Raw genomic sequence first — 13566 nt, forward strand, 5'->3', positions numbered from 1 at the left:
ATGATACCAAAATATTTATTTATACCACAATATTTGTTTAAAACTTACTATGTTATTTATAGACCAAGACTGGGTGAGTAACTGGCACTTCCCACTGAGATCTCATAATAAGCTTGTAGTTAATAAAGCCTCCAGGTCTTTTTCATCTAACTTGTTGCCAGGCTTTGTTTACTTGTTGAGGGCATTTCTGAACCTAGATGTAGACCTTTATCTCTATAGGTTCATCTTGTTTTCAACTTAGTGTTCATCTATTTGGTATAATTCTGAATTCCATCATTGTTACTATTTCTGTCAGATATATGTCATCTACTGATTTGATAGCATATATTTTATGTCAATATCTAAATTAGAGAAATAATTATAAAATTTTAGAGCTAGATGACTTTAGAAGTCATCTGGTCAATTTTTTCAAACCACAGTTCTTGTCCCATTTTTAGTTATGAAATCAATTTTGTGGATTTTAATCTACATTAAAAATAATGATATAGAATAGAAAATGTCAGGGGTTGTTATATGGCTAAGTTATTTTATGAAACTTTTGCTTTAGTTACACACACATACAAAAATAATTAGTTGTTCTGGATCACTCTCTGTGCTAATTAGTAGTTGTTCTTACAATGGATCACTGTCAAAAAGTTTGAAAGTCTGCTGATGTAGTCTACTTATCAGATGGAGAAATAGGTCCAGTGAGATTAAACCACTTCCCAAGTCATGTCTATGTTAATAGTGTCTTAATATAGTGTCTTTATGTAATTGAGAATAATGGTGAAACTGTCAAGAGATGCACCAGTACAGACAGGAAGCTTCACCATGTGATTCATTTAGTGTCCTTGCTCCAGGTTAACATGAACTCATTCAATAGTACTCTTAGATACAATTCATACAGTTAAAAATCTTATCAATCAGTTCAGAACCCTCAGTCTTGTCCACAAAAAGCATCATTAACTTTCTCATATATCTATCAGTCTAATAATCTGTCAGAAAGTGAAAAAAGATTATCTTGACGTGAATTTAGTGATTCTGTTTTTGTTTTTAGAACAAGGTCTGTTTTCTAAGTGCTTCTAAACTTTATGTTTAGTAACCCTTTCTGTTATTTTCTGGCGGTGAATAATCAAACTTGCTAGCTTGTACTTTTGGAATCTTCCCTACACATACACACCTATAAAAGTCACTTATTTTCTCATCTCCAGTCCTCTGACTCTTTTCTTAATTTGAGCTCAGTCATTATGTTTTTGGTGTTCTGTTATTCTTGCCAAATCTCTTGGACTTGTTCTCTCTTTAGATTTGTATGTTCCTATTTAAAGTTTATTGTTGGGATGTGTGTGTGTGTTTGTGTTTACCCGGGGCTAGTGGAATAGGACATTCTGCATTCCCTCTGTCATCTATTAATAGTGTATTATTATCCTGAGTATAGGCTTGCATTCTCTTTGTTAATTTTCTTGCCATGAGCATGATTTTTTAAAGAGTTATGTTGTTATCTTTAGCATTTTTTTTAAACTTCAGGCTTTAACATTCTAGATGCTTATCTTGAAGGTTTTTGTTTTTGCAGTTTTCCTTGCTTATGTGCCAGTCTTCTCAATTTGAAGTTTGGGCTTATGAGAAAATTCCTGTAGAAAGAGAAAGAAAAAAACGTTCTTTTATCCCCCACCCTTAATCTTAGTTTCCTTTCTCATTGGACTCATTCATAATAGGGTAGGCAGGACTTTATCTTTTTCAATTTCGGTGCTATATTGCTGGGTTTTTTTTTCTCTAAAGATTGGCACCTGAGCTAACAACTGTTGCCAATCTTCTTTTTTTTCCTTCTTCTTCCCCCAAAGCCCCCCACTACATAGTTGTATATTCTAGTTGTGAGTGCCTCTGGTTGTGTATATTGCTTCTGGATTCGCCAAACCATCATGTACCAATTATCATTTATGCCTAATATGTAGCAGGTACTTTGTAAATCTTTCTCCTTGGCATTTACCAATTATCATTTACACTTAGTATGTGACAGGTACTTTGTAATTCTTTCTACTTGGTAATTTTTGGTCTTTCTTTATACTGTTTTCAGTCTTGTCCAGTCAGTTCTCATTTTTCAGTCTTGTCTGCAAAAATGTCACTAGGTATCACAGAACCTACTTTTTACAATATACACTATATTATAGTGCTTAAATAACTACTTCTCCTGCTATATTGTAGACACTTGGAGGGCACCTAATCCAGTAACTCTAAATATGTATATCAGTTGGATCAGGAAACTCATACTCAGAGACATCATTGGTTTGCACATTATTTTCAAGAGTTGAAACTAGAACCCAGATCTTCTGATTATCAGATATTCTGCCCCCTAAAATAGGAGTAACTTGATATCCATGTGGAAAAAAAATAAAACTGGATCCCTGCCTGACACCATAACTAAAATCAATTATAGATCCAAATGTGAAAGGTAAGTCAATAATACTTTACAAGAATAAAATGTAGGAAGGAATTTCCATGCGTTTAGAGGAGGCAAAGATTTCTTAAACAGATGTGTTCTCATGCACGCACATGTGTGCACACACACAGATGCACAAGTATTGACTATAAGGGAATATTTGATAAATTGAATTTCATTAAAATTGAGAACTTCTGTTCATCAAAAATGGCAATAAAATAGTAAAAAGGCAAGCCAATGAGAAGACAGTGGGAGGAGATATTTGAAGCAATTATAACTGACAAGAGTTATAAGAATCTATAAAGAACTAAAAGTCTGTAAGAAAAATGTAGATAATAGAAAAATGAGCAAGAATTTGAATAGGCATCTTGCAAAAAAGGATATCCACATAGCCTAAAGACATAGTAAAAGTTGCCCAGTCACATTAAATAGTTGGAAAATATAAGTTAAAATCACGGTGAAACACCACTGAATACCTTCTGGATTGATTGGCTAAAATTTAAAAATCCAGCAGTACAAAGTATTGATGGAGATGTCGAACAGCTGGAACTTTCATACACTGCTACTAGGAGTGGGAACAGTTAACACTTTGGGAAACTATAGAGCTCTATGTTGAGTATTTACATTACCCATAACCCAGCTGTTTCACTCCTAAGTATACACTCAATAGAAATTCATGCACATTTGTAGATTTGTGCAAATTATATTCATAACAGCATTATTTGTAGTACCTCCAAACTAGAATCAACCCAAATGGCCATTAACAGTAGAATGGATAAATAAATTGATTGGTATGCTTTGTGTATACTTGTTGTATTTCAATTTTAAAAGCTAAAAGAGTAGTGTGTGGGGGGTAAACAATGGGATTCTTTGAAGAAACATTGGAAAGAATAGAAAATTATTTCTTTAAGAGGGTGGGAGATTCTTAATTCCTTCATCCAGAAGCAACAGTTGCTTAAAATTTGGCACATTTTCATTCATTATTAATATTTCTTCTTTGCTGTGTTTATTTTTATCAAAGTTAAATATACTTATAGTTTAAAGTATCAAAAAAATGTTAAGGCTCTTTAGAAACAGTAGAATGTAATCCCTGTTCTCCCTTCTCCAAAAATCCTCTTCCCTACTCCCACAAACCACCTGTTGGAATGTTTGTTGGAATTGCATTGTACTAAATCTATATATGAAACGGAGGAAATTAACATCTGTGAAAATTAATGGAGACCTCAGCTAAAACTGGAGTCAGGAAAGCCTGTAGAGGGAGCTCTCCTGCCCTACAACTCTCCTCAATTACCCCAAACAGGAACATGTCAATTACAGCTTCAGTAATTACAGGATCAGTTATGGTCCCCGACAAGGAAAGAGTATCTTGCACTCCCAAAAAGGAAGTACAACTACTTCCTTCTGCTCCAGCAGAAGGAAGGAAGACTTCCTTCTTACCCAGCAACAAGCCTAGCCAATAGAAAATGCTGCAGCTCAGGCAATGAGAAGCACTCATCACCAGAACTTTTACTTTCTTCTCATGAACTTTTCATTTTTTCCTTGCTAATGACTTCCTTTCCGTGTCTTGCCCTTCCTACTATAAAAGACTTCTATGTTGTGTAACCCCTCAGAGTATTTCTCTGCCTGCCACGTGAGATGTTGCTCAGTTTATAATCCTTTAATAAAGCCAATAAGATTTTCAAATTTACTCAATTGAATTTTGTTTTTTAGGACATCTTTTACCCTATTGCATCTTCCAATCCATTCTATATTATATTGTTTTATTTATTTTGGTCTAGCTAAAATTTTATTGAAAGACATTTTTCTCCATACACAGCTTCTGTACTTTATTATTATTATTATTATTATTATTTTTTTTTGAGGAAGATTAGCCCTGAGCTAACATCCACTGCCAATCCTCTTTTTGCTGAGGAAGCTGGCCCTGAGCTAACATCCGTGCCCGTCTTCCTCTACTTTCTATGTGGGACACCTGCCATGGTGTGGCTTGCTAAGCGGTGCATAGGTCTGCACCTGGGATCTGAACCAGCAAATCCCACGAAATGGAACATGCAAACTTAACTGCTGTGCCACCGGGTCGGCCCCCGCTTTTGTACTTTTGTTACATTTATTCTTAGGTCATTCATGTTTTCTATTGCTATTGGACATGGTATCTTAAAAATTAATAATTTATGTGTTAGGAGAATACAGAGATGATTTTATATCCATTAATATCCTATTAATTCTAATTTATATTTTCTATGAATTTTCTATGTATATATCATTATCTGAATTTTCTATGTATATATCATATTATCTGTGAATAAGGGCAATTTTATTTCTTCCATTCCAATCCATATAATTTATTTGGTATTTGTTTGGTTAGCTGATTGCTGTTGGTCTTACTACACTAACTAGGACCTCTAAGCATTGTTGAATAAAAATGGTTATAGTAGATTTCCTTATCTTGTTCCAGTTTGTTGTTGTTGTTGTTGAGGAAGAGTAGCCCTGAGCTAACATTTGCTGCCAATCCTCCTCTTTTTTTTTTCTGAGAAAGACTGGCCCTGAGCTAACATCCATGCCCATCTTCCTCTACTGTATATATGGACCGCCTTCCACAAGCAACATGGCTTGACAAGCGGTGCATAGGTCTTCACCCGGGATCCGAACCTGTGAACCCCAGGCCGCCGCAGCGGAACGTGCGAACTTAACTGCTGCACCACTGGGCTGGCCCGTTGTTCCAATTTTTAAAGGGAGTATTGTAATATTTCTCCAGCAAGTATGCTTTTTGCTGAGGTTTTCATTAGATGACTTTTTGTCAAAGTAAGAAAGAAAATGATTTCTAGCTTTCTGGGTGTTTTTTCATGTATGTGGTTAAATTTTATCAAATACCATAAATATAACATATTCCACAACTTTTAAAGTGAAAAAAAGAGATAAGGTGCATTCTTAATTTTTCAAAGTCTGAAGTAAATTCATACCTTTGGCCTTCCTCCTGCATAGTACAGGGGGCCTAGAATATTTAAATCTCATTTACTCGCTTCTATAATTAAACTTTTGCTCTCTGTTTTAATTCTGTCCTTTTTTTTAATTATGCAAGACATTATTACAATATTATTTTATAAAGTCAGAGTTAATTTATATTTACCCATATATTTGCTACTTTCTTTTTTTTAAATTTTTCTTGCATACTAGACAGTCTTCTGGAATCACTTTACTTCTGCCTGAAACATATCATTTAGAATTCTGAAACATTTAGAATTTACTTTATTGGGATTTTTTAGAGACAAACTCTTTGATGTTTTATAAAAACAAAAACAGTCTATATGTTTATGTCAATTCTTGGAAGATATTTTCATGGATACAGAATTTTAGATTGCTGTGTTTTGGGGTTTTTTTTGCTTTTCCAGCTTATTAAAAATATACTACAGTCATGTGGCATATAACAGCGTTTCAGTCAACAATGGATCACGTATACAACGCTAGTCCCTTTAGATGATAATGGAGCTGAAAAATTGCTATTACCTATTGATTTGGTAACATTGTAGTGCAATGCATTACTCACGTGTTTGTGGTGATACTGGTGTAAAGAAACCTGCTGTGCTGCCAATCTTATAAAAGTATAGCACATACAGTTATCTACAGTGCATAATACTTAATAATGATAATAAACAACTATGGTACTGGTTTATGTATTTACTATGCTATACTTTTTATTATTTTAGAGTGTACTTTCTACTTATAAAAAGAAAAGTTTACTGTAAAACAGCGTGCCATGTTACACTGACAGCAGCCTCATACACCTCCTGATTATTGCATCTCTTGATTGTGTCGTTTTCTCTTGTGCTTGATTTAATCTCATGTTGTTTTGCTCATCGTGGCCCCTAAGTGCACAAAATCCACTGCCAGTGTTGCCAGTAAGAGGTCGTGTTGAGTGATTGACCTGGAAGTGAAATTAAAAATGATTAAGGTCTATGAAGGTGGAAAATCAGTGATAGTTATTGCTCCCCATTCAGGCAAGTCCCATTCCACTATAGCTATGATCTTGAAGAACAAGAACAAAGTGACAGGAGCTGTTGAAGGATCTGCTTCATTGAAGGCAATGAGACTAACAGAAATTCAAGAAGAGCATAAATCCGATGTGGAGAAACTTCTGATCACCTGGATTGAAGACCAGACACAGAAGTGTCTCCGTTTCAGCACCAAGATGGTCACAGCCAAAGCAAAAAGTTTGCAGTATTGAAAGAAAAGCTTGGACCCTACTATGATGTTGAATTTACTGCTAGCTCTGGGTGGTTTAAATGATTCAAGAATCGCTACATAATGTGTGAGTCTGTGAGTGCTGATGTGAAGGCAGCTGAAGAATATTTGGAAACTCTATATAAGCTGATTGTGGAGGAAAATTACTTGCCAGAGCAAATATTCAATACAGAGGAAACCTCCCTATTCTGGAAACGGATGCCTTAAAGGACTTTCATCCATGAGGAGGCCAAGTCAATGCCAGGTTTCAAGGCTTTTAAGGACGGGATAACAGTCTTGCTTGGGGGCAGTGTTGCAGGCTACAAATTAAAAACCCTTTGTGATCTGGCACGGTGAGAACCCCAGGGCCTTTACACATACCAATAAGCACACACTGCCAGTGTACTACAGGAGCAGTAAAAAGTTATTGATGACCCAGCTTCTCTTCCAAGATGTCCTCCTCAATTGCTATGCTAGCAAAATGGAGAAGTACTGTTTGGAGAATAACATACCTTTCAAGATTTTGCTTATTGTTGATAACGCTCCTGGATATCTTTGTTTTATTGATGATCTTCATCCCGATATCAAAGTGGTGTTTCTCCTTCCAAACACCCCCTCTTTGATCCAGTGAATCGATCAAGGAGTTATAGCAGCTTTTAAGGCCTACTGTGAGGGGAGGACCTTTGCCTAGGCTATTGCTGCAGCTGAGGAAGATTCTGAGAAGACCCTGATGCAATTCTGGAAGGATTACAACATCTCTGACTGCATCAAGAACTTTGCTTGGGCTTGGGGTGACATAACCAAGGAGTGGATGAATGGCGTCTGGAAGAAGAAACTCAAGTGAGTTGTCCATGACTTCAGAGGATTTACCAAGGATGAGGAGGTTGCAGAAATCAAGGCTGTGGTTGAGATGGCAGACAGCTCTAACCTGGATGTGGCTGAGGATGGCATTGAGGAGCTGCTGGCAGTGGCGCCTGGGAAATTGACTAATGAGTTGTTGGAACAGGAATGCGTAACTGAAGAAGAGGCAAGAGAAAAACTGCAGGAGAAGAAAAAGAAGAACCCCCAAGAAAATGCACAATGAAGAATTTAACAGAAGCTTTTGCAGACTTCAACAAGCTCCTTAAAAAGTTTGGGGCCGGCCCCGTGGCCGAGTGGTTAAGTTCATGCGCTCCACTGCGGTGGCCCAGGGTTTTACCGGTTCGGATTCTGGGCGCAGACATGGCACCGCTCATCAGGCCACCTTGAGGCGGCATCCCACATACCACAACTAGAGGGACCCACAACTGAGATGTGCAGCTGTGTACTGGGGGGATTTGGGGAGAAAAAGCAGGAAAAAAAAAAAAAGATTGGCAACAGTAGTTAGCTCAGGTGCCAATCTTTAAAAAAAAAAAAAGTTTAAGGGACTAGCCTGGTGGTGTAGTGGTTAAGTTGGCGCACTCTACTTTGGCATCCTAGGGTTCATAGGCTCAGATCCCAGGTGCAGACCTACACACCGCTCATCAAGCCATGCTGTGGTGGCATCCCACATAGAAAATAGAAGAAAATTGGCACAGATATTAGCTGAGTGACAATCTTCCTCAAGCAAAAAAGGAAGATTGGCAACAGATGTTAGCTCAGGGCCAGTCTTCCTCACCAAAAAAAAGAAAAAAGTTTGAAAACATGGGCTCAAACACCAAAAAGTTTTCATTAATAGAGAGGAATGTTCATGGTGCATTATCTGCTGACAAGCAAATCTATGGTGAATAAAAAGAAGCAAACCAAGCGAATGACCATGGACATATTTCTGAAGAGTAGCACCTCCTCAACAAGAGCCTCAGGCAGGTCCTTCAGGAGGTATTCCAGAAGAAGGCATTTTTATCATAGGAAATGACAGCACCATCCATGTTATTGCCCCTGAAGACTTTCCAGAGGGACAAGATATGGAGGTGGAAGACAGTGATATTGATGTTGCTGACCCTGTGTAGGCCTAGGCTAATGTGTGTGCTTGTGTTTTAGTTTTTAAGAAAAAAGTTTAAAAAATAAATTTAAAAATAGGAAAAACTTAGGGAATAAGGATATTAAAAAATAAAATATTTTTGTACAACTGTACAATGTGTGTTTTAAGCTGTGCTGTTACAAAAGAGTCAAAAAGTTAAAAAAAATTTAAAAGCTGATAAAGTAAAAAAGTTACAGAAAGCTAAGGTTCATTTATCATTGAAGAAAGAAAAATATTTTGTTAATAAATTCAGTGTAGCCGAAGTGTTTCTAAAGTCTACAGAAGTGTACAGCAGTGTCCTAGGCCTTCGCTTTCACTCTCCACTCACTCACTCACCCAGAGCAGCTTCCAGTTCTGCAAGCTCCATTCGTGCTAAGTCCCCTGGACAGGGGTACCATTTTTATCTTTTATGCTGTATTTTTACTGTGTATTTTTTATGTTTACATACCCAAATACTTATCATTGTGTTATAATTGGCTCCAGTCTTCAATACAATAGCATGCTGTACACATTTGTGGCCTAGGAGCAATAGGCTATACCATATAGCCCAGGTGTGTAGTTGGCTGTCCCATCGAGGTGTGTGTGAGTATACTCATTAATGTTCACACGACAAAGTTACCTAATAATGCATTTCTCAGAACATATCCCCATTGTTAAGTGACGTGATTGTACTATCTTCTAGTTTCCATTATTGCTATTGAGAACTGTTGCTCCTTTGAAGATAATCTGTCATCTCCCCCTACCCTCTGGCTGATTTGAGGCTTTTTCTGATTTCTTTGAAAAATTATTTATGGGAACTTAATGAGGCCCAGGATAAGGGTGCCTTTCTCCAGAGAAAATTTGAACTTCTTAGTGGCATTAGGGTCACTACTACTTAAGGAACACTTTAAATTTATGGTTTGAAGTTTCTTGGACCACCCTGATGATTTGAATTTGGGCCACAAATGTGCCTCGGGGCTGGTCAGTGCTTGCAACTTAAAGATTGTATACTTTTTATTTTTTTCCCTCCTTTTCTGCTGAATGCCAAGGCAGCCTCACCACAAGTTGTGGTGCGGAGAAGGATTTTATTTCTGGTTCACTCATTCCCTAAGAATGTGTGTAGCATTTTGCCATCTTGGCTTAATGTTTTTGGGTGTCTTTTAGGCTTTCTGTCTTGGGCTGATCCTAGGCTTTGAGTTCTGTTCCCCTGTGTCAAGAGGGGATCAGAACTGCTGTTCAGGTTCTTTGGGATTAGCAAATGCTTGTAGGGCAAAAGCTGAGGATGTGTTCTGCTTAGCTTTGGCTTTGGCAGTTCGTTATTGTCTTGTCAGCTCTTAGCTGCTTTTAGGAAGATGTTTTTTATATATTAACCAATATTTTTGTTTTTGGTGGGAACGTTGATCTAAATAATCTAGGCCGTTCTTGAAATTGAAACACTTATTTTCTGTGTGTGTTATTTAAATGTATGTAGTATTTGTACTTACTTTGCCCTTTTCATTCTTGGTATTGCTTATTTGTGTCTTCTCCCTTCTCATTGTGACGAATTTCATCAGAGGTTGGCTAATTTTCTATCTTTTGAGAGAACCAATTTTCCTTGTTTTGTTGTTACCTCTGTTGTAGGTTTGTTTTCAATTAAATTAATATCTCCTGTTACTTTTATACCTTCCTTCCTTCTGCTTTTTCTTACTCTGACTTCTGGCGATATATGCTTAGCCTATTAATATTTAGCCTTTTTTCTAGTATAAGCATTTAAATATGTAAATATGTATCTAATTGCTGCTGTAGTTGTAGCCCACATGTCTCTTTGATGTGGTATGTTCATTATCATACAGTTCAAAATGTTTTCTAGGGGGCTGGCCCCGTGGCCGAGTGGTTAAGTTCGCGCGCTCCACTGCAGGCGGCCCAGTGTTTCGTTGGTTCGAATCCTGGGCGCGGACATGGCACTGCTCTTCAAACCACGCTGAGGCAGCATCCCACATGCCACAACTAGAAGGACCCAAAACAAAGAATATACAACTATGTACCGGGGTGCTTTGGGGAGAAAAATGGAAAAATAAAATCTTTAAAAAAAAAAAGTTTTCTAAATTTTATTATGATTTGTTTCTTTGGCTCATGAATTATTTAGAAGTATTTTTAAATTATAATATTTATTTATAACACTGTATTCCAAACACAGTAAGTTTTTCTAATTATCTTCTTAATGTTAATTTTTAGCTAAAGTCTGTCAAGGTCAGAGAATATGCTCTGTATCATTTAAATTTCTTGAAATTTGTTTAGACATTTTTTGATGTCCCAGTATATGATCAGTTTTTTAAAAATCTTCCATGTATGTACTACTCTTCCAGCAGTGTCTATTACTGTTATTAGATGGAGTATTCTTTTTTTTCCCCATGAGGTCAGTGTTGTTGATGTGTTGTCCAAGTTTCTATAATCATTTTTGGTCTGCTTGTTATCTCAATTATTATCAGAAGACTTAAAATTTCCTCAATTTAATCGTGAGTCCCTCGTTGAAATTTTGTCACTTTTTGCTTTATACATTGTGAGATTATTATAAAAGATATCTGTCCTCCTGGTGAATTGATGCTTTTAGTTTTTATCATTATGAAGTGTGATGAGTGTGGGTGTAAATTTTACATATATATTATTAGATAATTATATATTTTCCTGGTGAACTGAAGTGTTTATTGTTATGAATGGTGCTGCCTTTCTTTATAGTATTTTTCCTTAAAGTCCATTATGTTTGTATATTAGTATAGCTACAACAGCTTTCTTTGATATTTTTATGGTGAACTCTGTACCCTTTTGTTTTCAGTCTTTCTGGAACCTTTGTTTTAGATGTCTCTTGTAAACAGCATATTTGGTTTTTTGGTTAATCGGTCTGATAATTTTTTTTTTTTTTTTTTTAAAGATTTTATTTTTTCCTTTTTCTCCCCAAAGCCCCCCGGTACATAGTTGTGTATTCTTCGTTGTGGGTCCTTCTAGTTGTGGCATGTGGGACGCTGCCTCAGCGTGGTCTGATGAGCAGTGCCATGTCCGCGCCCAGGATTCGAACCAACGAAACACTGGGCCGCCTGCTGCGGAGTGCGCGAACTTAACCACTCGGCCACGGGGCCAGCCCCTGATAATTTTTTTTTTTTTTTTTTTTTTTTTTTTTTTTTAAAGATTGGCACCTGTGCTAACATCTGTTGCCAATCTTCTTTTTTTTTTTTTTTTCCTTCTTCTTCTCCCCAAAGTCCCCCAGTAAATAGTTGTATATTGTAGTTATAAGTGCCTCTGGTTGCGCTATGTGGGACGCCTCCTCAACGTGACTGATGAGCAATGCCATGTCTGCACCAAGGATCTGAACCAGCGAAACCCTGGGCCTCCGAAGCAGAGTGCTCAAACTTAACCACTCGACCATGGGGCCAGCCCCTGGTCTGATAGTTTTTTTTTTTTTTTAATTGAAACCTATTGATGTTTTGTTTGTTTGTTTTATTTTGTTTTTGAGGAAGATTAGCCCTGAGCTAACATCGGTTACCAATCCTCTTCTTTTTTGCCAAGGAAGATTGGCCCTGAGCTAACATCCGTGCCCATCTTCCTCTACTTTATATGTGGGATGCCTGCAGCGGCATGGCTTGACAAGTGGTGTATAGGTCCACACCCGGGATCTGAGCCAGTGAACCCCGGGCCGCCAAAGTGGAACGTGCGAAGGTAACTGCTGCGCCACCAGGCTGGCCCCGAAACCTGTTCATGTTTGTCGTTATTATCGATGTGTTTGGATTTATATCTACTGTATTATTTTGTGTTTTCTTTTTATCCTGCCTGTTTTATTTCTTTATCTTCTCTTCTTTTAAATTTAATTAATTATTTTAAATGTCATTCACTTCTTTCTACTAGCTTGGAAATTATATATTATTTTAACTGTTCTTTTACTGTTTATGCCAGAAATTACTGCAGGTACACTGATCAATGTCTAAAGTTAATTAGTAATCTTGCCCCTTTATTGGATAATACAAGGCCCTTAAAACTCTTAAACTACAGTTAGTCTCCTTCTGACTTATAAATTCTAGTTCTGTCTGGTTTCTTTCTTTTTTTCTTTTAAAAACCAAAATACATTACTCTGGTTGTTTTATAAGGCTAGTGTTTAATTACCTACAAATTTACTCCTTTCTGTGTTCTTTATTCCTCCTAGCATCTCAAATCTTCCACTTGGAATCATTTTTCTTTTATCTCAGATTTATCTTTTAGAATTCTCTGTAATGAAGGACTGCTAGTGGCAAACTCAAGGTTTTTTGGTCTTAAAATATTGTCTTTCTGTCCCTATTTACACTGGATATAGAATTCTAAGTTAACAATTATTTTTTCGCAGCAATTGGAGACATAGTCAGTTGCCATTCCTACTGTTACTTTTTGGGGGTTAATATGTTGTTTCTTTTTGTCTAATTTTAAGTCTTACTCTTTCTCTGATATGTTCTTCAGTTTTCTAATGATGAATCTAGGTGTGTGTTTCTTTACATTTACCTCTCTTGGATTTGTAAGATCTTTCATCAGTTCTGAAATTTTTTCAGCTGTTACCTTTTCAAATATTACCCCTACCTCATTCTCCTTTCTCCTTTTGGAACTTCATTTATACATATGTTAGGTGTATTCACTGCATTATTAATGTCTTACTTCTCCACGTTCTCCATCTTTTTGTCTCTCTGTACTTCAAATTTGTAAAATTTCTTTATATGCAGCTTTCTATTTCATAAATTCTCTTTTTAACTGTATCATTATGTTTTAGTCCAATTATATATTTTTATATAGAGAAATTTTCTTTGCTTCTTTTTCAAATTTGCCATTTTTTACTCCCTGAACTTTTTGTTTTGTTTTTTTTCCTTGTTTGCTTGCTTTTGTTTATATGTTTTTACTTTAAACATATTAATTAAATTATATTGGTGCTGCTTTCAAAATGTATGCAAGCTCAGGCCATGTCTCATACCTCCATATTAACTACGTTGGC

At 36.5% G+C, this 13566-nt stretch overlaps 1 protein-coding gene across 4 annotated transcripts in view; it reads left to right on the top strand.

Moving 5' to 3' along the window:
• CRY1 (cryptochrome circadian regulator 1) overlaps positions 1–13566 on the top strand; it is a 91807-nt gene that overhangs the window by 30513 nt on the left and 47728 nt on the right. Inside the window, exon 1 of one of the 4 annotated variants that reach the window (XM_070507009.1) lies at positions 12256–12275. The exons of the other annotated variants lie outside the window; for them this stretch is intronic. The gene's annotated coding sequence lies outside the window, so the exon portion shown is untranslated. Of the gene's footprint in view, positions 1–12255; positions 12276–13566 lie in introns of those variants that run through there. 4 annotated transcript variants of the gene reach the window in all.

Source organism: Equus asinus, chromosome 4 (genome assembly GCF_041296235.1).
Source record: "Equus asinus isolate D_3611 breed Donkey chromosome 4, EquAss-T2T_v2, whole genome shotgun sequence".
In the NCBI taxonomy this organism is placed as follows: Eukaryota; Metazoa; Chordata; class Mammalia; order Perissodactyla; family Equidae; genus Equus; species Equus asinus.